Genomic DNA, 24852 nt, shown 5'->3' on the forward strand with positions numbered 1-24852 from the left:
TGAGTAGAATGTGTCCTTTTGTTTAAAATGTATCTCTGGGTTATTTGTGGGGCATAGGAATTCGTTCATTCCCCCCCCCCAAATATATATATATATATATATATATATATATATATATATATATATATATATATATATATATAGTCCAGCCCACCACATGGTCTGAGGGACGGTGGACCGGCCCACGGCTGAAAAAGGTTGCTGACCCCTGTTTCTAGTCCAAACCCCTGCAATGAAGGGATTGAACCTGCAACCTAGGTGTTATCAGCACCATGCTATAACTAACTGAGTATCAGGCCTAGTGAGCTTCCATTTGCAAAAAGACAGCAAGCTTCTAGCTGTTATTATTAGGGAGAAATGTCTACTGAAACAGGATTTCCACAGGTCAGGGACAGTATTTCAACACCCCACATATCTGCTTGTCCTTACTTTGGTTCAAAAACATACCACAAAAAACAAGGGGGGGGGGGTAAGGCAGAGGTAGGGGGCATACAAATGTTACTTCTCAATGTATATGCACATAAATATTTGGTGCATTTATTCCCACAATGAAAGCTCTTACGGTAAGCATTTAAAATATTGACATAAACTTGGGAACGTGGATATTTGTTGTAGATGTTCTCACTCCCCTCCATGGGTATCGGAGAGATTTCCCTCCCGGCCTCCATCGGATACACTTGTTTACACCTCTGCAAAATGGTTGACAAATTGCATTATTCTCACTTGGCGAGACTTGAGGCCTACATTACATTGGTGTACACCAGGAACTAGACTGTGGAGACTGAAGCTCATTACTAATTTAGCTCGTAAATGAAAAATTGCCAGCTCTTGAGGTAGAAGAGAGAGGAGTGCCGCACTGCCTTTGGTGCAGGCTCTTGTTGGTTTGGTTTTTTTGCTGCTTTGTGTTGCATGGTTGGTTCCCTGGGGGCTGCTTCCCAGGAGCCTTTCGAATATCTCTGTATCACTATAATATGACAGGATGTGTTGAATTGACCATTGTGTACCCTCCAACATTTCTCTGATGAAAATAGGGATGTCCCAACATGTCTCTGAAGAAAACAGGGACACCCTGAGGAAAAGTAGGACATTTCAGAGGGAAAGGCCTAAGTCAGAAGCCCCCTGCAAAGTCAAGTGCAAAATAATAAGGAACTGGAGAATGAAGTTATCATGTCTACATATACTGGGTGCTATTACTATTAATATTAATAATATTATTATTATTGCTACTGATGAGTGTTTTGGACAACAATGTCTTAATTTCCAACTTGCGGACATGTACTCCAGCCGCCATGATAGCCTCATGAGGGAGTGACTCAGTGAGTCATTTAGAATCATAGAATTGTAGTGTTGGAAGGGACCCAAGTGTCATCTAGTCCAACCCCCTGCGATGCAGGAATCTCAACTAAAGCATCCATGATTTGGGCACAAGCTTTGGTTTCCAAAGAGATGGTCTGGGGAAAGTTTGCTCTGAACTGGTTAAATGTTTGATTATGCAAACAAAACAAAAAAGCCAGACAAGAAGCTAACTAATATGCTGCTACCCAAAGATGAATGGTCCTTTTCCATCTGAGGGCCATGTGCCAACCTTCTGGAGGCCACATGCCAGCGGTGAGTGGGACCAGGGGCAGAAAAGCAAATGGAGCAATGAATAGAAATGTGGCCTTTATATTGTATGCTAGTTTCTACTCACCCTGACACCCTTTTCTGCCCTCTATCCAGGCAAGCAAGAGACCTCAGCAAAGTTCCAGGACACATTTCAGCCAGGCAAAAACCCTCAAGGAAGGCGGGAAGGGAGCCCAGAGAGGGGTTGTGGATTGTGAAGAGGGGTTATGCCATGGGGAGAAATCCCAATAAAAAGGCTGGGAGAGATGAACTTGCCTCCTGGCCCTGCGGTTGCCCGCCCCCAGAGCAAAACTAGTCTCTGTGAGCTCTCAGCACATGGGCGTCAACGCCACGTTTTGGTCTGAGTGACAAATCCCCAAGGCAGTCCGCCACAAACTAGAAAAGGGGTGAGATGTTCATGCTGCGCTTGCACCAAAAAGTGTGACTCAAGCAGCAAAAGAAGTAAGACACAGTCCCTGCGCTCTTCACTTATGGAAACAGTCATTCAGAGCAGTCTGCAGGCTCCCCCTGCTGTGTGTTTAAGAGATGGTTCCCAAATCTCCAGGCGGGAAATTTCATGTGCCGTAATTCTTTTCCCCTGACCAGCAAAGCCTGCGCTAGTCAGCAAGAAAACACGGGAGCTGTTTGATCAAACCTTGGGGAAATGTTTTGTTTAGGGATGTGCAGCACTTTTGAGAAGTGCTCAGAGACTATGGCTAGCATTTGGATGCAGGAGGACAGCAGAGGCTGTTGCTAACCACAGCTTCTTTCATTTTCATTTTATTTTTATTTTGTATACCCCTCTCTCTATTACTAAGGGACGCAGGTGGCACTGTGGGTTAAACCACAGAGTCTAGGGCTTGCTGATCGGAAGGTCGGCGGTTCGAATCCCCACGACGGGGTGAGCTCCCGTTGCTCAGTCCCTGCTCCTGCCCACCTAGCAGTTTGAAAGCACGTCAAAGTGCAAGTAGATAAATGGGTACCGCTCCGGCGGGAAGGTAAACAGCATTTCCGTGCACTGCTCTGGTTCGCCAGAAGTGGCTTTGTCATGACCCGGAAGCTGTAATGTGAGATGAGTGCTGAAACCCCAGAGTCGGACACGACTGGACCTAATGGTCAGGGGTCTCTTTACCTTTACCTATACACAAGGTGGGTTTACAAGCTGAAGAAACAACAGAATAGACAGTAACAATCACACACCTAATTGCAATCTGATCCAATACAAAAAGTCATAATATAAAGGTAACTTTAAAGTAAACAACTTTTACCAAATAAAACAATATTGGGGGGGGGGGACTTACCCCTCTCCAAACTCTGTTCAGTTCAGTCAGCAGAAGGCTCAGTTGCAAAAAGGGTGCTGGAAATTTTGGATGTGTGGCAGCCCTAACTAACTGCATCCAGTCCACAGCCTCGTTTTTAAAGTGTGCTGGGTTAGGACTCTTTAAGTTTATGACCTATGTGCTTGTTCTCTTTTTATGTATTTTTTCATATTGAAGAAAATTTGGGGGGGGGGGGGCTGTGCTTTGGTGACAGAATTAATCTTGCTGACTGCCTTCATCCCCTTTTGGTGGAAAGAGAGGGAATAAGCATTTAAAATCAATCAGTCTCACTCATTTGTTGTTATTTCTCCATTCGCTTGAGATGCTACATTAATTAAGCAGTTGCAGTTTTGGATCTTCTTCATTATTTGCTCTTTTGACATCTCCGAGATTCCCCAGAAAGGAGCAACTCATGCAGATACTAAACAAGGCTTTGAACTGGCCTATCCAGCATCAAGTTAACTTCTTGCTCGGGGGCATGGATGACCATGAAGTTCGCTGTGCTTGCAATAGCAGCAACAACCCAGACTTCATTGGCACGAGCCAGCAAAACTTGGCAGCGATGAAGAGCTATGTGGCTGTTGCTTCTTCCTGAGAAACAATATGCAGCTGCAACCCTACACAAACTTGCTGGGTGGGAGGAAGTCCTACTGGAATCAATGGGACTCATGACACAGAAACATTTCTGAGCTCACCCCAGTGCAAAAAAATAAGCGGCTGAGCTATTTAAAAACCATAGCAGTCAGTACAACAGCCCTTTCCTCCCAGATATGGAATTAAGCTCTTTTAACAAAACGTGCTCCTTCTTCTTTCATCACATATTGGGGATGCAGATGGCTCATCTGCCGCACAAACTGCCTTCACGCACGTTCCTGTAAGCTTTAAAAAGTGCCCATTTTAATCATACCCATTTTGGGAAAGAATTTATGGTGCAGTTTGTATAATGCATCTCCAGAAAGCCACTCTGGCCTCAAAATAAGAAGCAGGGTCCATAGGAGAGGCAATGAGACTCCGAACAGCAATATCCCGAACTGAATGAGGCCAGAGGCCAAGAAGAAAGCGGGTAGAGAAACAAGCAATGGGCAAGGCTGCCAGGGACTTCACGCTCCAGCTAATAGGGGGTGGAAACAGAAAGCTGAAGCTCTTAGAGAAGGTGGGGTGGTGCTTCCAGAATCCAGCAACCATCAGGTTCAAGGTAGATGTGTCCCCTCCGACATAATAGGGATGTCATCTTCCACACTCTCCAACATTTATTTGATGAAATAGGGACATTCTAAGGAAAAGCTGGACGTTCTGGGATCAAATCAGAAACCGGAATGGCTATTGTAAATCTGGGTCTGTCCCTGGAAAATAGGGACACTTGGAGGATCTGTAGGTCGTCATGCACAGACTGCCACCACCTGGAACTATGTCATAGTGGTTTTGACTTGTAAGGATCTACCATGGAAACCCTGCAACTCCCAAGCCCACCCAAGACAGACTTCATGACGAGTTTCCTGACTAGGACCTATCCAACGGTATGTGGAACAGTACGTGACTTGAAGCCATAATGCCTTCCCTACATATACCTGGTTTCTCCTGCATAGGTGGCTCGTCATTACTACTTGGGGTATATAAATGCAATGCATCTTGGGTTTTAAAAGTAAAATTGGTTGGCTTATAGTTCATAGCAGAGTTAAATCCAGGTGTATCTTGTTAGAGGATCCGCACTTTCGTTAGCTTTTGTGGAAAGCTGGATCCAAACGGATATGTGAAGGGCTCCCTTTATGTTTTGCTTTCTGGAATCCCTCTAGTTGTGATTCTTGGTTTTTCTGCTCAGCATTGCTTGAGTGTACACTCTTGTTCAATTGCCTGAAAAACCTAAAAACCATGTTTGAGTTGAGACCACAGTGGGGCTAAGAAATCTGCTTGTATTCCATGTAGGGGATAAAACCTCTGTCTCCAGCTACTTTCCGTTCTCTGCCTGCCTTCGCCATCTACAGAGCATGTTGCTGCAGCTCCCTGTCTGTGGTCCAGACCAATTAGCACTTTATTTCAGAAACGGCCAGCGCTTTGAATAGTGGGGACCAGATATTGCAGATTAGGATAGCAATTAATTGATAGCGCTTAGAAAAGGGCAGGCTGCCTAACACATGCTAATGATACTCCTCACAGAGGCTCACACAATCCCCTATAATTTTCAGTGTTTTTTTCTTTCTTTCTCTTTTTTAATCAGTATGACGGAAAGAAAATAAGGAGGGGAGGGCAATCATATCACTTTCTAGCTTCATTCACTTCAAAAGAAATATTTCAGCCAGGGTGTCTTAGGGTCATTGTCAGCATCCCAAAACGAGCACAGCAAGAGCTGTCAGATCCGATAGATTTCCCCCCCCCCATCTGCCACTTATTCATGCTGAGTTATACAAGAATTTCCCCATGTTTGGCTTTTTTTTTTTAAAGGATTTTCTGAAGTGGCAGTTGAGGGGAATGTCTCTGGGATGATGGGAAGGCAGAGAATACCACCTGTTCTTTACGCTTCTCTTGCACGCGGATGTGTGTGGATGTCCCATCCGAAAATGTGAACTTCAGGTCTGACTGCTGCAGAGGAAGGTATGCTCAGATAAATGTCCAGCTCAGTGATCTGGTTCTGCCAGGCTCCTGCTGAACTGTTGGTTTGCCAAACAATTGCTGCATGCTCGGCTGCCTTTCTTACTGCCTTCACTTTTCCTCTTGACACCATTCCTACGAAATTGCTGCCCACCTGCACAAAGGGCAGAAGCTGCAGAGGCAGCAAAAATGTGTGACTTCACTCTTCCGATTCACTTCAGGCTCCAGCTCATTGCTCTCTGCATTAAACCTTTTGGGTCAGAGCCACCCAAAGGTCAGGAATAAGCAGAATCCCATTTCTTTCAATGGAACAGATCTTAAGTGTGTGCTTATGCCCACTGAAATCAATATAGTCCTTGAAGCTAGCTGGACCCTTTATCTGGAGAAGAAGGAAAGAGGGGGCATGCCTCTCACAGGACATATTATTTTCACTAATACTTTCATTTTCATGCACACTTTCCCCTGATAGATTCATATTTGTAAACATTGGTAGGTTGGAGAATTACATTCCAAAATTCAGAGAAATGCAAAAAGTGTGAATTTAATGGATTCATATTTAAATGGATGGTTAATCAAATTTCTCCTCCATCCCTAATGGTAAATGATTGTCTGTATTTTTCTAATAATTTTGCTGAAAGGAACTTTGTGTCACAACCTAAGCTTTATTATCAGTGATCTCACAAAATTATAGTTCCTATAGAGTTGTTCCTGCTGTTTACTTTGAACTCTCCTTCCTTCATAACCACAACTAAAAAACAGTGCATAGAAAATGTTCTTAGTTTGGTTTCTTTGGCATACAGTTTTCATTTTCATGCTACATACAAAGGAAAAAGGAAATCAATATAACTTCCCAACTCAGTCTCTCCATGAAAGTCCTAGTGAAGCCACAGCTTCATTAGTTCTGAACCACAGGGTGATTCCTTACCACTGGCCTACGAAAATATCTGCCATGTTCATTTGTCACATTGCTTATACTTTGTCAATTTTTCCATTAAAGCATATTGCCAGATTACATTTTTTCCATTCTTGAAATGTTTCTCCACATTCAGTTTTCCCATTTATTGCTGTAACCTGTCTAGCTGCAGCTAAGGTAGCAACTTTTTAGCAACATCAAAAGCAGTTAACAATGCAGGTGTCAGGGAAGGTTGTATAAGATGGCTTATGAATTTACTACATTCCAGTAAGATCCCTCTGCTCTGAAAAGCTTTGTACTCTTTTACATCCCCACCACATATGGAGGTATGTGCCCAGTTCCAAGTACCCATGTCACCAACAAATTGGACTCTGTTTGCATTGTAAATGTAACTAGGGTTGCCAGGTGTCCACTATTTGAGTGGACAATCCACATTTTTCACATTCTGTTCACTATTTTTTTCCACAAAATATTGGACTTTTTTATTCAAAAGCTTTATGATGAAATAGTATTTTAATACGTGTTAAAATGTTTGTAAGAAAATATATAATTTAATTTAACCCCCCCCCCCCCGCTTGTCCGCTATTTTTGGGAAGCAGACCTGGCAACCCTAGATGTAACCCTTTGTATCCATTATATAAAATCCTGAAGAACTATAGCGAGGCAAATGGGAATTTTATCTCTGATCCTTAGCTGTGCTTCTTGAATATAAACATTTACCAGTAGTCACTGTAATGAAGGATTCTCTCCTTTATATTTTGCATCATTACGGGTTGTTATTTCTGTTGTGGGGGGGGGGTGATTAACAAAATCAGCCCTCCTGGCAAACTGGGAATATCCCCACACAGGCACAGTTTAGGATATTCCACACCTTTCCTCAGCAGTTTCTTCTTTGAGAAAAATGAGTGGCTCACGTAAATGTAAACTAAGCTTTAATAATAAAGAAAACTGTGACAAAATAACATAATGAGAGAAACTAAATATAGCAACATGAGTCAAGTCTGAAGCAAGAAACAAGAAGAGGCAGTTGGTCCCTCTTAACTGAAAATTAATGGAAAACCCAGAAGGGAGGGGCTGATTCTGGAGCTTAAGACACAAGCCCCGCCCACCAGATACCAAACATTCTACAGATCAAATTAGACCCCAAAAATTTTCTTGCAATTTCTCCATTGTGTTAATGGAATTAACCTCATTCTAAGAGAAAGGGCTGGTCAGAAACCTGGTAGCTATAGGATAAAATTTAAAGCAAGAAATGTTCTCAGAAAATAATGAGGGCTGCAGTTCTATAACCATTTACTGTACATGAGACTAAGCCCCATTTAACGGGACTTACTTCTAAGTAGACGTGTGTAGGATTACGGTGTAATTCTTCCTGGAAAGAACAAAAGCTATTTTTATTTTTACTATAGGAAGTTTACTTTAAACAATTTATTTCTTCCCGGAACACTGTGCTTTTAAACAGGAGCAGGAATAAGCTCCTATCAGAATTCTATACGGCCTCATTCCCTGAAATGAAAGCCACCCTTTTAAAAAGCAGCCTTATATGTCCCTGCTGTCAAATGCATTTAAAGACATCTGGTGTAAAAGGCAACAAAATTACTAGCCAGTTTCACGAGTGCTTCTTCCTTCTTCCACCCCACCCCCCCCACTCCCACATAAACAGTGACCTTATAATAATCATTTTAACGCTATCCCTCCCATTTCTAATTGTGGCTCCTCAATGTGACAAGCCAAGAAGCCCATCCTATGATGTGCTGTGCCGAAGCAGTGGCTCACATCACATCAGATCGGGGGTAAAGTTAGCAGCGGCAGCGGTACCAGAGGGAAATCGCATCCCTTTTTTGCTGCCACATGGATGCAACCTCCACATTTCTCTCCTCGCCCCCACCACCCCTCGCAATTTCAGGGCAGGAAAGGGCTAGCACTACTAAATCCCAAGGGTTGCTCATTCTGTTTCAGCTTTGTCTCCCGTGAAGAGAGCAAGACATCAGCTTCGTTGCTACTAATCCTTTCCTCTCCCCGCCCCCGCCCCCCAGAAAACAGTTAATTAGATAGCACAAGCATCTGAAATTGCCGGTAACGAGAAAGAGAAAGCAGCGGATTCTGGGTAAGAAAACTTGCTAAGGATTGATAGTCCAACACTACCAACCTGTTTGGCCAATCTGACTCTGACTAATAGCCCTGCAGCTCCATGTTTGGCTGATGGTTTCAAACCAATAGGTGAGGTTTTACTACCGGTAGTTAAATTTATATCTCAGAGAGGTTCACAGAGACTGAGCCTGCTCACATGCCCATCTCATCCGCTCCCAGACTCCTCTCCTGACTCGCTACTCATTCCCTTGGCACGATGGGCAGGACGTACCACTGTGACCCACTGTGACCCTGCTTTAATCATGTTCACTGGATGGGTGTAGGTTCATCTGAACCAAATGGGGTGGGGAGAGAAGACAGTGTTTCTTTCTGGAGCTAACAGAAGCCAGGAATGTGGCTTAGGACAGACTGCACAAATGGGCCCTCTGCAATTCGACTACGTGTTTTCAGAGGTCTTCCAGAGGCACTGTTTTGCTTATATATTTGTCAACGAAACCCAATGCCAGAAAGCGATTGCGCTCATCACTCATTCCAAGGGATCTGAAGGTGGTAGGATTACCACTCTCGCATCTCACTAGCCAGGGAAGTGGGAAAGAGATAAAACACTACAATTTGAAGGGCGAAACCTCCCTCTTTTCCTCCCTGATAGAAGGGGCATTGGTGTCATGCCTACCTTTTAACATTGCTGGGAAGGCACTTGATTTGACATGCGGTGCAATGAACATGTGCTCATTTAGTGGCATGAGTACAAGGCATATATATGTCAGCAAAGAGACAGGAATAGGATGAATGCAGATAGAAAAGGCATCAGGCCCACCAGCTGTGGCCTGAACTTTCTTCAGGAGATTGAGACTTCTTCCTTGGCGAGCTGTAACAAGCGCCGCTTCGTAATCAACTCCTTTGAGGACAAGCGACGAATGAGTCAGAGCTCTGAGGTTACACAAGCCTCGCAAAGGGTGGGGAGGGGGGGGGAGAGAGAGATGGCTGCCTCCAGCAACGAGAAGAAAGCTTTCATTTAAAACCCCAGCAGGAGTGTCTTTTGTGACTTGTTCGGTTTGTAAGAATAATTTGGGAGCTTTTATCAAAATAAAAAGAAACCGCCACACAGTTAAACATGTTCTCTTGCTGAGTGGAAATAATTAAAGCTGGACCCAAAAATAGAGCAGAAAGGCAGGGTTTGGGCCAAGCAGAGGACGCCCTCGCAGTGTCTCTTCAGTTTTAGTATTAGACTCGTAAAAGAAAGGGCGGAGGTGAAAATAGCCCTGGAAATATTTTTTACTTGGCCTCTTTCAATCCTAGCGAGTGGATTTTGTTGCTGGTTGTGCTGCACACAAGCATCTCAAGCACAAACCCTGTTGCATTGTTTCTCACACGAATTGAGCATAGTTTTAACCACCTAGGACCCCACTGTGGTGCCTGAAGCAAAGAACAAGATGGAGTCCCAGTTCCACATACAGAAGCAATGGCACTGACAGCTAAATCTTACTTTGATCTTGGAAATGGTGTTGTGTTCCACCATACCTGAGGGCGACGCTAGCTTAGGGGATGCAGCTCTGTCTTCCAACACCTTGTTTCAGCTCCCCAGTGCCCATAATCTGGTGCCTGATGCAGCTGCCTCACTTTGACTCATGGTAGGACCGGCCCTGACCATAAGAGCCGTGGCACCTCTGCTGAACCTGGAGTGTGTTGCCCCAATACACACCAAAGAAAAGAACTCTCCCATTTGTTGGAACTGTCCTGGACACTCCATTTGTCTCCCTTATACTACAGTTCAGCACAGGATGAGGAAGCAGTTCGTTTTGCTTGCTTCGGTGTACACACACATATTGCAGCCACAGAGGAGACTCAGAGATGTCCCAGCCGCAGTGATGCTGATCTTGGCCGGCTGGTTGGCTGCCTTGACCCATGGCCTTCTCCCATTCTCTGAGAGCCAGTGTGGTGTAGTGGTTAAGAGCGGTAGACTCGTAATCTGGTGAACCGGGTTCGTGTCTCCACTCCTCCACATGCAGCTGCTGGGTGACCTTGGGCTAGTCACACTTCTCTGAAGTCTCTCAGCCCCACTCACCTCACAGAGTGTTTGTTGTGGGGGAGGAAGGGAAAGGAGAATGTTAGCCGCTTTGAGACTCCTTCGGGTAGTGAAAAGCGGGATATCAAATCCAAACTCCTCCTCTTCTTCTTCTTCTTCTTCTTCTTCTTCTTCTTCTTCTTCTTCTTCTTCTTCAATGCATTGCAGGCAGCTGCAGTGGAAAAGGCCCTTTCACCAAGCGACTGGGCAAAAGACAGCACTCCAGCAGGCCTCGCGCATGCACATGCATTCCTTTGCTCATGTGCCACACATTGGCCCTGCAGCATTTGTGTAAGCGGGCAGCGAGCAGGCACCAGGTGCAGCAGGGAGTGAGTTGCACCGAGGTGTTGGAGGGCAGAGCGGTGTGTGCCTGCCCTACATTTCCTGAGCTCACCTGCTGCCCTCAGGTGTGGTGGTAGAGGTAGTCCCATCACCAGCCTTGAGGCTGAGGATTCAGTTGTCCATCTGGTTGTCTCCTGTACAGTACATGGAGTGGGCAGGAGAGCACTATCTTAGGCAAAGAAATGTTTTGGGCCAGCCCCTTAAATTGGATTAAGCATCATCACTGCAGCAGTGTGAGAAGACGACAAAGGGGAGTGCACTTCCCACATCTCTGCAGCAAAACACAGAGGGTTTCCTATTTATGGCTGCCATATCAAAATCTCTCCAAAGGAGGCAAGGAGGAGGAATGGTGGGCTTTGCAAAACATAGCCACTGGAGTTTTGCAAACACAAGACGATTCTTTAAAGCCAGGGACAATATTTTTAAAATGCGAACATCTGGCATCCTTAGCCTCAGGAGTCTATTTTCAAGCACAGGATTCTTATCATCATTCATCTTTGTAAACTTTTTGGAATCACTTATTTTGGATCATGAAGGCAAATGCTCAACTGTGGCCAAGAATATTCCTATGCAAGTAAGCAGGAGAGTTTCAGAGATGACTCTGAAAATACTTTCAGTTGCCCCAGCAGTTGGAATCACTCCACTTTCTTCATAGCACCAGAGCAACGTATCTGACAATAAGGAATGTGCATATTCCAATGCCTCTGGGATTGGGGCACCCTGAATTTTTAAAAGGAGGAAATAGCAAGGACCATTAGGTAATAATTTTGACTCAGTAATAATACTCATAATAATTATGCACTGAATTATGGCATTAAATATTTAAAAACCAAATCTGAAAAAACAGGGTATGTGTTTTCGTACTGAAAACACAAGGAAATCTGTATCTAAAATGTGCTATACAATCAAATTACTTGCTAGTGACCTGAGGAGTTATGACATAAAAGGAACCCAATTTCCTGTGAGTCTCAGTTTTCTGTCTGTAAAATGGGTGACCTGTTTTCCCAGGGTTAGGCTCCTGCTGACTGACTTTCTAAATCAGAGGTTGGAATTCACCATAAGTTCCAAAGAACAATTTCTGGTACTCGGTACCATAGTAAAAAAAAAAAAAAAAAAACACCTATTGGCTCAGTTGGGTTGAGTCTATTTTCCCCCTCAAACTTCCTGTAGATTCTTTGGTACATTGGCGGTCACGTGTCCCTCCCGTGACACTACGGCAATGTCTGTGGAGGACTGGTGTCACATGATAACATCCTTGGATGCTGCCACACCAAATCTTCAGAATGAGCCAGGAGTTCCACATGTCCCCTGTGCAGACTTTTCTAAGAACTTGCCGATTAGTAAAGGAGTATCAGCCTCTCAGCTAGATTCAGTGGCAAGCATTCCTAATATTTAAAGTTCATCATGGCAGTGTTTATTATAATTCAGCACTTAATTCAGTCCAGTTGCAATGGAAAAGCAGAACATGTAATGCCTGACGTCATTGTTTACCCTCTTGGGAGCTGAATTTATTGACTAGAAAAGAAGAGAAAAAAGAAAACTACAGGAATACATACTTCAGGACAAACAATCTACTTTGCAGAATCCTCTAGTATTATCACAGCAACAGAAGGCCTTCCCACCTTGAGGTATTTGCTTAGTTCACTGCTGGGATTTTTAAAATAAGGATCACTTTGCTATACTCTCTGAGATTTCTTGACTGCTGGCTCTATTACTGTTATCTAACTCTCCTGCTGCCTGGGGGGCATTTAGCTACCCACTTAAACTTTGGGGAAATTATTTTACCCAATATTAGTTTATCATTTTTTTCAATAATGGCTATCTAGGATGAAACGGAGGGAGCTGAGAAGAAGCAGGTGGCTGAGATTCCCCCCACACCCCAACATCCCCGCAATGCCAGGTTCATTTCAAGATGTAATCAGATTTGGAAGAAGTCCCCAAAGAGTTTTCACACGGCTGCTCATAATTAAAGAGGGAATGTGATCTCGGTGGCAGCTCTTGATGTGGTTGGCAGGCAGGCAAGCGGCCTCCAGAATTCATTGCATCCTCAAGAGGCTGTCGGTTCTGTCTGTCGTCATGGATTTTCTTGGCCAGGGACCAGGGCAGATGAATGCCTCACACTGTTGAATGTTGCAGTGAGATGGGTGGGGAATGGAAGGTTTTTGCAATGAAGGCTGGGGGGGGGGGGGTGGCTGAGAGAAGCAAGAGGAAAGTAGGTTGAAGAGCATCGTCTCGTGTTTTTTTTTTTTAAAGCGACATAGGACGCTGCCTTGTACTGAGTTAGACCATTGGTCCATCTAGCTCAGTAGTGTTTACATGGACAGCTCTCCAGGATTGATTGATTGTTTTAATATTCATTTTATTATTTATTTATTATTTATTTATTGAATTTATATACTGCCCTATACCTGGAGGTCTCTGGGCAATTCACAGAAAAGATCAACATAAAAACCACAATATATATATACAGTAGTACCTTGGTTCCTGAACGGCTTAGCTGTTGAACAAATAGGCTCCCGAATGCCGCAAACAGAGAAGTAAGTGTTCTGGTTTGCGAACGTTTTTTGAAAGCTGAATGTCGGGCGCAGTTCCCGCAGCTTCCGATTGAGTACAGCAAGCTCATGCAGCCAATCAGCAGCCGCGCCTTGGTTTTCGAATGGTTTCGGGAGTCAAACGGACTCCCAGAAAGGATTGAGTTTGAGAACCAAGGTACCACTGTAATCAAAATAAAAACAACAACCCAATAAACCCCCCCCCCCCAAAAAAAAAGAACCATATTTTTTACAAGGGCATAGGATGTCAATCAGATCAACCAAAGGCCTGTTTAAAAAGGATTGATTGAATTTATATTGCACTTGATTTTTACAAGTGGCCTACATGGTTCTCCCCTTCCTCATTTAATTCCCACAACAACCCTAGGAGGTAAGATGGGCTGAGAGGCAGTGGCTGGCCCCAAGATCACGCAGTGAGCTACATAGCTGAATGGGGATTTGAACCCTGGTCCTAGTCCATCACTCTAACTGCTACACCACACTGGTTCTCAGGGTTTAGAGAGATGGGTTTCTCTCCAACCCTACCAAGAGATGCTGGGGATTGAACCCAGGAGCTTCTTACATGCAATGTTGATGCTTTGCCACTGAGCTATGGCCCTTCCCCAAACTTTCCATTTCTGTTTTGTGAGGATATCAAGCCACACACTGTCTTAGCAGCTCTCCCAAAGGAAGCCAGGACATTGCTTCAGAAGGGAGGAGGAGAGAGGACAATGGTCACTGGGAGCTTTCAACCACCCCAAGAGGACCTTCAGATGCTTCTCCTTCCCCATTAGCTAGCTCCACAGATAGCCTTGTCAGTGTCATATCACCCACACATTCACATGATTAAAAGTCTCAGGAGACCTCAGATTCAGGCTGTGTACATACTCTACATTTAAAGTGCTTCCGAAGCACATTTCCCCTCCTCAAAGAATTCTGGCCACCGTGGTTTACACCTCACACAGAGCTCCAATTCCCAGAAACCCTTAACAAACTACAGTGCCCAGAATTCTCTGAGGGGAAAGAAGGTGCTTTGGATGTGATTTAAAGGTATAGTATGTCCTTGTCCTCAGATTCTCCAGTGTTTTCACTTACCCATCCCTGGGTGATCTCCTGCAGGGTGGGCACAGGTTCTTGGCAGTGATGGCTGGTGTCCACTACAGTTGCAGAAGACGACAGCAGGCAGACTGTAGACAGAGCAAATGGTTAACTTGTGACCAGAGAGTCGCCTGAGGCTCCATGTTGCTGTGACAAAGAAGCTGCTGCGTATCCCATTTTATCGAAATGCTGCCACCCGCCTGCCCCCCACCTCCCCAGGAACTCTTCTAAAGAACCATTTTCAATTGCTCTTCTGCAAATACAATACAAATCCCTCAAGGAATGTTATTCACACCAAGTAAAGGCCTCTTCAGCAACTGTAAATTGCCCAGGGGAAAACTCACTCCTGCTATCGCAATCATCTCATCTTCTAATTGGTAATTGACTTTCTCACCAGTCATTTTAATCCAGGGCTGTCTGATGTTTGCTGGAGATCAGCAGCTGCTCTTTACCCCACCAGATATTCAAGAAGGCACTCCAAAGCTAGCTGGGATGCGTGACTAGGGTGCAACAAATTGCGTGGACCTCGCTTTTCAGTGTTTCAACCAAGACTTTTGACAGTTGCTTAATGGGCTCAGATGTATCTGTGGATTACACAATAAGCCATATTTAGTGTGTGCAAACCTCTGAGCAGGTTTCCCCCACTGGACAACATAAAATCAAAGGCAATCGTGTGGTAGCAGATCACATGTTTTGCACAAAGAAGTTATGCAGACCCTTCGAGTGTCCCTATTTTCCAGGGACAGTCCCCAATTTACAGAAGCCATCCTGGGTTTTTTTTTTATCCTGGAATAACTCACTTTTCTATAGGACACCCCTATTTTCATTAGAGAAATGCTGGAGGGTATGGAGTTATTTGAGGGAGGCGGGGGGGCAAAGTTGATGGACATTACCATTCAAGTGGTGTGCGTGCACCGCGTCATGAGATTGATTACGCGTGGCGGGGCTTATCTGCACCCCCAAAAAAAGATTTTATGCAAGTTGGCATGTGGAATGTGGCATCTTCTGCTAAAGATCAGTCAGATCAATGGTCTAACTCCATATAACAACACCTAATATTCTTATGTGCGTGGGGCTACCCCAGTGTAGGAACTGTTGGGCTCATGACCTCAAAAAACTCACAAAATAGGTATAAATTATACAGATCCTGCCCCTTCATTGTTTAAATTGGACATTTATCCCTAGCAGTGACTCTGCAGAAGGTTCTGAAGAAATAGCCACCAAGTGCTTCAAATTGAATTTAGGTTTAACCCTTATATCAGATGCTTAGCAATTTCCCTAGCCTACAACCGGTGCAAGATGCTCTCCCTCAATTGTCCGGAGGTCAATGTCAAGTGATATAAATGGAAATGGTAGGTTTGAGTCTGGGTGGATCTGAGTCGAGGACTCAGAAGGGAGCAGAAGGTTGAGGAAAGAAGCTTCTGCCCAGATCGCTGCAATGTTTTGAGCCAGCTTTATTTGTTGAAAAGTAGGGATGAGCTCAAGCTAAAAGCGGTGAACTGCACACTCTGATGGGTTCATCTTGAAAAATGAATTCTGCAGCTTGTTCGTATCAGTGCATATTTGTAATCCTTTAACTGCATTAAAAAAGCAAGGTTACTGGAATTTTTCTGGGACAATTTCGTAAGTGTCTCCACAAAACTGTCCGAGTAAGCAGAATAACAATGGTGAGGAGGGGAAAGTTTGTCTTCCAAACATATTCATGCAGCTGATAACAGCAAAAAATAAACGAAAGCTTCAAAAGCAGAAACCTGAATAGCTGAGTGGTGCAGTTTTCAACTATGACCTCAAGAATATTGGAGAACTTGGGGTCGTGGTATAATTTGGTACAGTTCTAGGACTGTGGCTGAATCCCACCATGAAACTTGTCTCCAAGGACATGCTATCATGGACATAGAGATATCTATCTTGGCCAGATCTCTGTATTTGCACATTGATGCCGACCCTTGGGTAGCATTATCCAGACTTGGACAAGTTCAGGTTCATCCCATTTAAGGAACGTGTCTCAGTCCCAAAGGCAGGAGTGCCATCTGGGGGGACAGAACTCACTGGAACTCAGTTCCAGCACCTCTCAGGTGGGTTCCAGCACCTTTTGTGTGAGCCCCATTGCCATTCTAAGAGAACAAGGGAGGCATTCATGGTGTTGGAAAGGACCAAAGGGACATTTAGTCCAAATCCTGTTTTGCTTTGGGGCAAAGTACCTTTGTGAGAAGCAAACCACAGTTCCCAGAATTCTTTGCTCTCCCTCATTTTTTTTTTTGGTCCAGATTTTTTTCCCGCCCTTTCTTTCAGCAGCTTTCCAGTGATTGCCAGGTCTGTCAAGGCAAATCCTGATAAAGATCTGGCCCGTGTAGCTAACAAGCTTCTCCCGTTCTGTGTGTGAGCAGGCTACCCTTCCCATTTTGAAATAAATTTTATTTTCTTAATAAAATAAGCCGAAGATAAAGAGCATAAAGAAAGACTGTTGCAGCAGGCTGAAAGAAGCATAAGGACAGACATTGTCATTGAACATTTTCCAAAACATTACAAAAAAATACCCATTCCCCCTTTGTTGGGCTGGTTTATATGTATTCTTGTATAATGTTAGCTTGAACATAATTACTATGGACCAAATTTTTTCAATCCATTCAGCTATAGGAGAGATGCTTCCCCACCCCCACCCCCGTTTAGCTGTTATAACCTTAGCAGCAGTTATAAGGCTGAACACTATTTCTTGATAGTTTTCTATCAAGAATAGCATCTTTTAGATAGCCAAGCAGAAATATTCAACCTGAAATGTGCTTTAAATGCATGGTGTGAACACAACCTGTGTTGCGAGAGCTAGAAGTAAATATTTTGCCATAAACAAGGAAGCTCTAAATAGGTGATTGTGCTGTATTGTAGATAATAATTTGAAAATAATTTCCCGTTCCTTTCAAGTGGACAGCACTGTTAATCTGGTAGGGCTGCAGGGGGAGGGGGCATGGGGAGAGACGGCTAAAGTTGCTTTGTGAGTCAGGTCTGGCAGAAGGTCACAAGTCATCCATCCTTCTTTTATGATATCAAACTAGCGCGCTTGCCAATCCAACGCACTCCAGGCCTGTATGTGCTGATGCAGCAGTCTTTCCCATCAGGCTAACAGGCTTGGTTTCAATCAATATCTCCTGCTCTGGTTCATCTGAACTTTCTGTTAGATCCTGCCACTTCTATCATGCACAGATCATATCAGAGTGACAACTGTGAAAAACGCTTGGCTGTTGCTTTAATGATAATGAAATGTGGTGTGAGATCTAGCTAAACTAGAGGAAGTTTCTGCCATCTGGTGGTGAACTGAAAGACCAAAAGGCCTGAACGTTTATGTCTCATTGACATTTGCGTTTATGTCTCATTGACATTTGACATTGACACCTTGCCCCAAAGGAGGGTAATGATGCATCATGATGGGAGACCCTCCAAGTGTCCCTAATTTCCAGGGACGGTCCCAGATTTAACAGAAGCAGTCTTGGTTTTTGGTTTGATCCCGGAATGTCCCACTTTTCCTTAGGATGCTCCTGTTTTCATCAGAGAAATGTTGGAGGGTCTGAAGTTATGGAGTTATGTGACCCCCCCCCCAAGCCAAAGAGATAAGTAACTATACAGCCTTTAGAAGACGTCTGAAGGCAGCCCTGTATAGGGAAGTTTTTTAATGTTTAATGTTTACTATGTTTTTATATATGTTGGAAGCTGCCCAGAGTGGTCCAGTCAGATGAGTGAGGTAATAATAATAATAATAATAATAATAATAATATGATGATGATGATGATGATGATGATGATGGAACAGGATGTCCCTGTTTTCATCAGAGAAATGTTGGAGGATACATAATGGGGTGTTTGCTTATACGTTTGTTTAGTCCAATGTTCGCCAGATCTATATCTCTCACTGCGGTGGCATCAAGTTCCCTATGAGTGAAATTTTGGCCAAGCCTGGCAATCATTTTAGTTTTATTTCCTTGCTGTGATGCTGTGGCCACAGTGCAGGGCTTCTCTTTTGTTGTGAGAGAGATGACTGACAGAGAAGGGAGAGGCCAAGCAAAGGGTTACACAAGTCTCTTCAACCCATCTTCATATGCAGAATTCAGAGTACAGGCCAAATGGGGCTACCCATTTCATACCCTCCACCACTTCTCTGATGCAAATAGGAACATCCTATTCCATACCTCCCAACATTTCTCTGATAAAAATAGGACATCCAAAGGAAAAGCAGGACATTCTGGGATCAAGTCAGATACCAGGATGGCTTCTGTAAATCTGGGACTGTCCCTGAAAAATAAGTACACTTGGAAAGGCTGCTTTAGTAGTCCTGTGAGGCGCAGTTCATGACTCTCGCCCAGGAAGGCAACACCTAACTAAACACAGCAAAAAGCAAGGCAGAAGTTTCTACAAGCCGTCATGTCAGTGCATAGACTACAATGCCAGGTGTGGTTGCCAGTTCCTCTCTCAGTTTGAAGACTCTGCAGTAGCTTATCACACTTTTGGTTAGGAACAACAACAGATACTTTTTCTTGATGTGGGATAAGACTGACATCAGTCCAAAGAGAATTATGAGACTCAGTAGAGAAAATTGGGGGGGGGGCATTTATCAAAGCTGTGCAGCTCCAACAAGGCTTAGATTCCAGATAGGTTACATGATAGGACGTGGCAGGAGAGAAGCAAAATGAAGAAAAGTCACTATTCGTTCTCAAACATGATTTAAAAGGAAAATGCCAAACTGACTCCCACAATCTGATAGCTGTATTTATAACAACAAAAACATTCCATCCAGTTGACATTGAAGTGAGACAGTCATGCCATTCCCCCCCCAAAAAAAAAACCCTCAAAACCTGCAACAGCCCATTTTGTCCGGGGCAGCCATGATTTCCATAAAGGCACCCTGGGTTCTTCTTGACCCTGGGGTGCCCTGATTTTCCCTGGGCAGCAGATAGGGGCTGAGGCAGCAGCATTGGGAAGGAAGCTTGAGAGTTCATTTTGTGGCAATCCTATTCTGAGCTAGGGCCCGCACACACACACAAAGACACACACATGCCTCTGTTTTTGGTCCTGAAAAGCAACAGTGAAATGCTAAGGATGTGTTAAAATGTTAAAAAAAATGTAGTATAAACACAAACAACTGGGAAACACAGGCCTGCAAGCACTCAAATTGGAGAATAGCCTTTACCAAAGGTGTAATGGGCTTGGAAGACACTCGAACTCAGGACAAAAGGGAGAAATGTGCTAAGAGGAAGCCTCACCTTGATCAACTGTTGCCCAGAAACCTATGTCCCCACTGTGGAAGGATATGTGGATCCAGAATTGGCCTCCACAGTCACTTACGGACTCACTGTAAAAACTGTGTTCATGGAAGACAATTTTACTCGGCTACAAGTGATTGCCAAAGAAGAAGAAGAAGAAGGGTCTCAGAATCTAACTTGGAATGAAAATCAATAGCCAGATTCAGCAATTTGGTACTTTTCATTTATTTCCCCTATTTATAGTTCATCCTATGTTGCAATCATCCCAGGGTGGAAATACAACAGCATTCAGTGTAAAACAAAAATTCAAACAGAATATGCACAAGAACAGATAAAACCAACAAATTTGATAATAAATCTATACAATGCCATATGCCAACATTTTTTTAAAAAAAGCTAGTTCCAGGATTAGAGCCATTCCTTAGCCACATCCCTGATGAGCTTGGCATAGATTCTATTTTCATATGCCTTCTATATCTCTGCAAAGTAGTGGGTTCATCCTCCCTACACTTTAGCCTCTACACTTTAGTTGGGCTCTCACTTCCCACAATTTCAGGATCAGTAACAATTTCTTCCTTCTAGTTGCAGGTAGGTAGCCGTGTTGTTGGTCTGCCATAGTTGAAACAAAATAAAAATATTCCTTCCAGTAGCACCTTAGAGACCAACTAAGTTTGTTATTGGTATGAGCTTTTGTGTGCTTCGTATCTGAAGAAGTGTGCATGTACACGAAAGCTCATACCAATAACAAACTTAGTTGGTCTCTAAGGTGCTACTGGAAGGAATATTTTTTACTTAATTTCTTCCTTGGAAGTGACTCTTTCCCTCAATCTCCAGAAATATTTTTCACCAAGAACAAGCGTTCCACTTAAGAGCTGTGAACCTGCAGCAATGAACCCCACATAAACAGCAGCTCCAACACATTGCTCTTTTGGAACGAGAGGCAATCCCAAAACGTCAGGGAGCTTCATTCCTTCCTTCGCTAGGATGGAAACAGAAATGGGCACAAATGTTCCTGCAGCTAAGTCCAGACTGACTCCTATGGGGGAGAAAAGGTAAAGATAAAATCTCCATGTTTTCCAGGCTTGAAAACATTATATAATGGAAAGGCCATACAAAACACGGTCACCGCATTCACAATGGAGGCTAATGGCATGAAGACCTGAGCAATAACTATTTCAGAGGGAAGGGACTCATCATCAGCTAGTGCTGTGCACAAAACATTTATCTTCTTAATAGAATTTCTACAAGCAGAACAGGCAACCCAGATCCCAATCCCTGCAAAGCCAGGTCTGCTGCCACCCAGGATGTTGTCAACATGCCACATTCTCCATTGGACACCAGCATATAACATTGCACATAACGCAGCCAATGAGAGCCAAGACAAAGGCACCTACTTGGAAACAAGACACCCTGCACAACAACCGTACAGGAAGGGAGCCATAATCTTCCTGGGGCGGTGCTTTTGCTTGAGTACTGGCAAGGCGGGCAACTGAAGGCATGCTGGAGAAAAACAAAGACAAAAGACAACAGTTAGATACGCAGGTACAATGTCTTATGGACATCCCCTAAAGTCTGAGCAAATAGCGATGCGCAGCCAAAACAATGCCATCATTCTAGGGCAAATTCTACATTTCCCACCTTGAGATGTAGGAATGGGAAAGTCTGCCGGCCAGTGCTGTCAAGTATCCCGTTTTCCCCGGGAATCTCTCTTATTTCAAGCAGTTTCCCGCTGCTATCCCTTATTTTTTATATCCCTTTAATTTCCCGTTTTTTTTCAAAGGAAGCAGCTCCTCTCCCTCCCCCTGCTGGCCAGGGACTGGGAAGACCTTGCCTCCTTGCAGCCTCAAAGCAAGCGGGAGCCATTTCCCGCGCTTACAGGCGTCGTAGCCCACAGGCAGCATTTCCAAAATACAGTAAGCCTACTGCGCGTGTTCACACCAGTGCCACCCAATTTTGCTTCTGGCTCCGCCCACCACTGCCATGTGACTGTCCCTGGGATAGGTGAGGCTGCTGATCCCTTATTTTCAAATCCGAAACTTGACAGCTATGCTGCCGGCGCATCTGCAATCACAGGTGCCAGGAATCACACTTCCTCAGTTTTTCAGTGAAGCTTATGCACATGGACTAGTGTGGGAGTCGAAGCCCTTTCTGTCTAGAGCTTTATGCGCCTAGCCTTTCTCCCTGCAGATGTAGACACTTTGCTCAGACACCTGAGGCGGAAAAAAACCTGCACGACTTCACAACCTCTTTTGTTGCACGGACCCCCTTCATGCAGATAAGGGGGCTTTTGTCAAATCCTCTCCTCCTCTGCATCTTATTTTCCCTTCCCTCTCCATTATTCAGACAGGACAAAAGGAAATTAAAGTCAACTCATTCTTATCTAATGAAACACTGCTATGTTGGTGGAGCATTGAGGAGCACTGAATATATGTACCTACATGAAATTGGTTCTTCAACCAGTCTCTGGTACGCAAGGACTTTTTCCGGGTCTTTCTTACTTGTGCCTGACCTCAGAGAAGACCTGAGAAGACTGAAGCTGGTCTGAACTGGACACTGAAGCAACTGCCACATAGAGTTCTGAGGCAGTTAGAATGCAGCTTGCTTTGAATGCTCGGAACAACACAAATCATAACTCCATGGTACTGGTCGTTCGGAATATCTGGCAACCGGAAGCTTCAGGGAACTCCATTTTCTCCTTTACCAAGATAGACTGTATATTCAGAGAAAGTGGAATTTTATTTATTTCAGCCCTATCTACATGAAAAATACATTTTTGAATGGGAAGACTCTATTATATACCGGTAACTAGTGGGAGCTGCCACAAAATGTTGCACTATGAAGAGCTCCCACCATTTTCTCCCCACAATAGTCCATCAGTATTCTGTGACCATTGAGCACACTCAATCCTCATGCACATGCCCTTTAGATAATTAGAAGCCTGGAAGCACAGCTGCTTTTCTGCTTCTATCCGAAAGCAGAACAGCAATGACTGGGTGCTGCTACATCATACTCATCTAGGGACACCTCAATGCAGTGGCGTAGCAAGGTCAGGTGATACCCAGTGCAGAATTTTTTTGGTCATCCCCCCAACAGGACTTCCTGCCAAATATTGAGATCCCAAAGTTGTTGAGCTTTTTTGGGGGGTCCCCAAAGTTCTTGAGGGCCAGGAGGATCGGCACAGTGTATTCCTAATACAAATCAACAGAGCAGCAAGACAAGCAGCGACTCAAGTGGACTGGAGAAAAATATATATTGAAATTGCACATATATTCCAAAGTACCTAAACAACTAACATGAGGAATGCACAGATCTCTAACACAAGAACAAGAAAGCTGTGGACCCCCAGATGTTGTTGGATTACAACACCCAACAGTTTCCACATCCCTGCCTTAAAGTATTCAATTATCTAATAAAAAAGGTTATGCTATGTACTGCCTCCCTGCCCTCCTTCACACACTTCTAAAATAAGTGTACTCTCAGTTCTTTCTGAGGTGGTAAAACTGCTCACTTCAGACAGGGCTTTAGCCAAGCCTTCTGCCTGACATGCTAGATGTCCATGTGCAGGGAATGCATGCTGTACAGCAAACTGTTCTAGGGTTATTCCACATCAAATCAACACAAAAAACAAGGGTTTTGTCACCCAGCGTCTCGGATTTTGATGAAACTTAGTGTACAGTACACCCTTTCTTTATGGTTGAAAGAAACCCCCTTAATTTTTTTTCACTCTATCTCTAATGGTTTTAATTTTATAGCACTTCAAAATTTCGTTCAATCTGCGTTGTCTGTCCCTCTTGAGACCCTCGGCACAAGATACCCTTGTGCACATTTCCCCCCTCCATAACCAATAATCAGATCTCTTTGAAATTTTACACAGAGCTCAATTAAATGATGAGGGTATCTTGTGCCGAGGGTCTCAAGAGGGACAGACAACGCAGATTTAACGAAACTTTGAAGTGCTATAAAATTAAAACCGTTTGAGACGGGGGGATTAAGGGGGTTTTCTTCAACCATAAAGGAAGGGTGTACAAGTAAACTTTCATGGCACTGTGGTGTGGGTGCAGCTCTTTACAACAGCCTGCACGTTCTTCCTGACATGCTAGATTTCAATGTGCAGGGAATGTATGGCAAATTGTCCATGATTCAGCATCAAGGACATACTTTGCAAGTATGCCTGTGCTAACCTCTGTTTCTAGTTAGAACCCACAAGACATCTTGCTTCAAATTTGCAGTGTTTCTGTAGTCACAATAGAAAACACTTCTCTTTTTGTCAGCAGTCAGTACATGCAATATTATGAAATAAAGAAAGCTGTGTGAAAATTAGAGGCATCTGTGTACAGACAAAAACAAAGAAACATAGGAAGCTACCTTATACTAGATCAGACTACCTGACCATCTAACCCAGGGATGGGGAGCCTGTGGCTTACCAGATTTTATTGAACTACAAATGCCATCATAATTGACTACTCCCTGTCTATGCTGGCTGAAGTTGATGGGAACAGGACATGAACATCTTCTGGAGGGCTACAGGTTACCCAACCCTAATCTAGTCCAGTATTTTGACTGGATTTCAGGCAGAAATCTTTTCCATCATCTAACACCAAATCCTTGTAACCTGAAGATACTAGGGCTCAAACCTGGGATCTTCGGCATGCAGACCCCACCACTGAATGAAGAGGCCAAAACTGTACGTTTTTGTATTTCATTACCACTGGATCCTATTTTGGATTTTCTCTGTTTTTAATGGATTTTTATCAGGGCATTTTATCCTCACAAATAATGGGTTAGGCTGACTGAGGATTTGAAACTGAGTTTTCCTCAGCCTTAGTCCAATACACTAACTAACCACTACACCAGGCTGCCTCTTTATGTATCACTAGTGGTTTAAGCCCGTTAAAATAACGGGCGCTAGAACATATGTGGTCAAATTTTTTGTAAAACTCACTTTTTTTAAATGTTACTTCCGCGGGTCTCTCCCCCCCCCCTGTTCTGTGCCCCCCTTTTAGAGCCCAGGCTGACCTCCCCGATCACGTCGTGCAGGTATCGGAAGGGGGGCTTGC

At 44.0% G+C, this 24852-nt stretch overlaps 1 long non-coding RNA gene across 1 annotated transcript; it reads right to left on the bottom strand.

Moving 5' to 3' along the window:
• Positions 1 to 470: 470 nt before the first annotated feature.
• LOC117045085 lies at positions 471 to 2962 on the bottom strand. The gene is made up of 2 exons (XR_004426393.1): positions 2904 to 2962; positions 471 to 689 (listed from the first exon to the last, which is right to left on the bottom strand). It is a non-coding gene; the product is annotated as an uncharacterized LOC117045085 (long non-coding RNA).
• Positions 2963 to 24852: the final 21890 nt, after the last annotated feature.

Source organism: Lacerta agilis, chromosome 4, assembly GCF_009819535.1.
Source record: "Lacerta agilis isolate rLacAgi1 chromosome 4, rLacAgi1.pri, whole genome shotgun sequence".
In the NCBI taxonomy this organism is placed as follows: Eukaryota; Metazoa; Chordata; class Lepidosauria; order Squamata; family Lacertidae; genus Lacerta; species Lacerta agilis.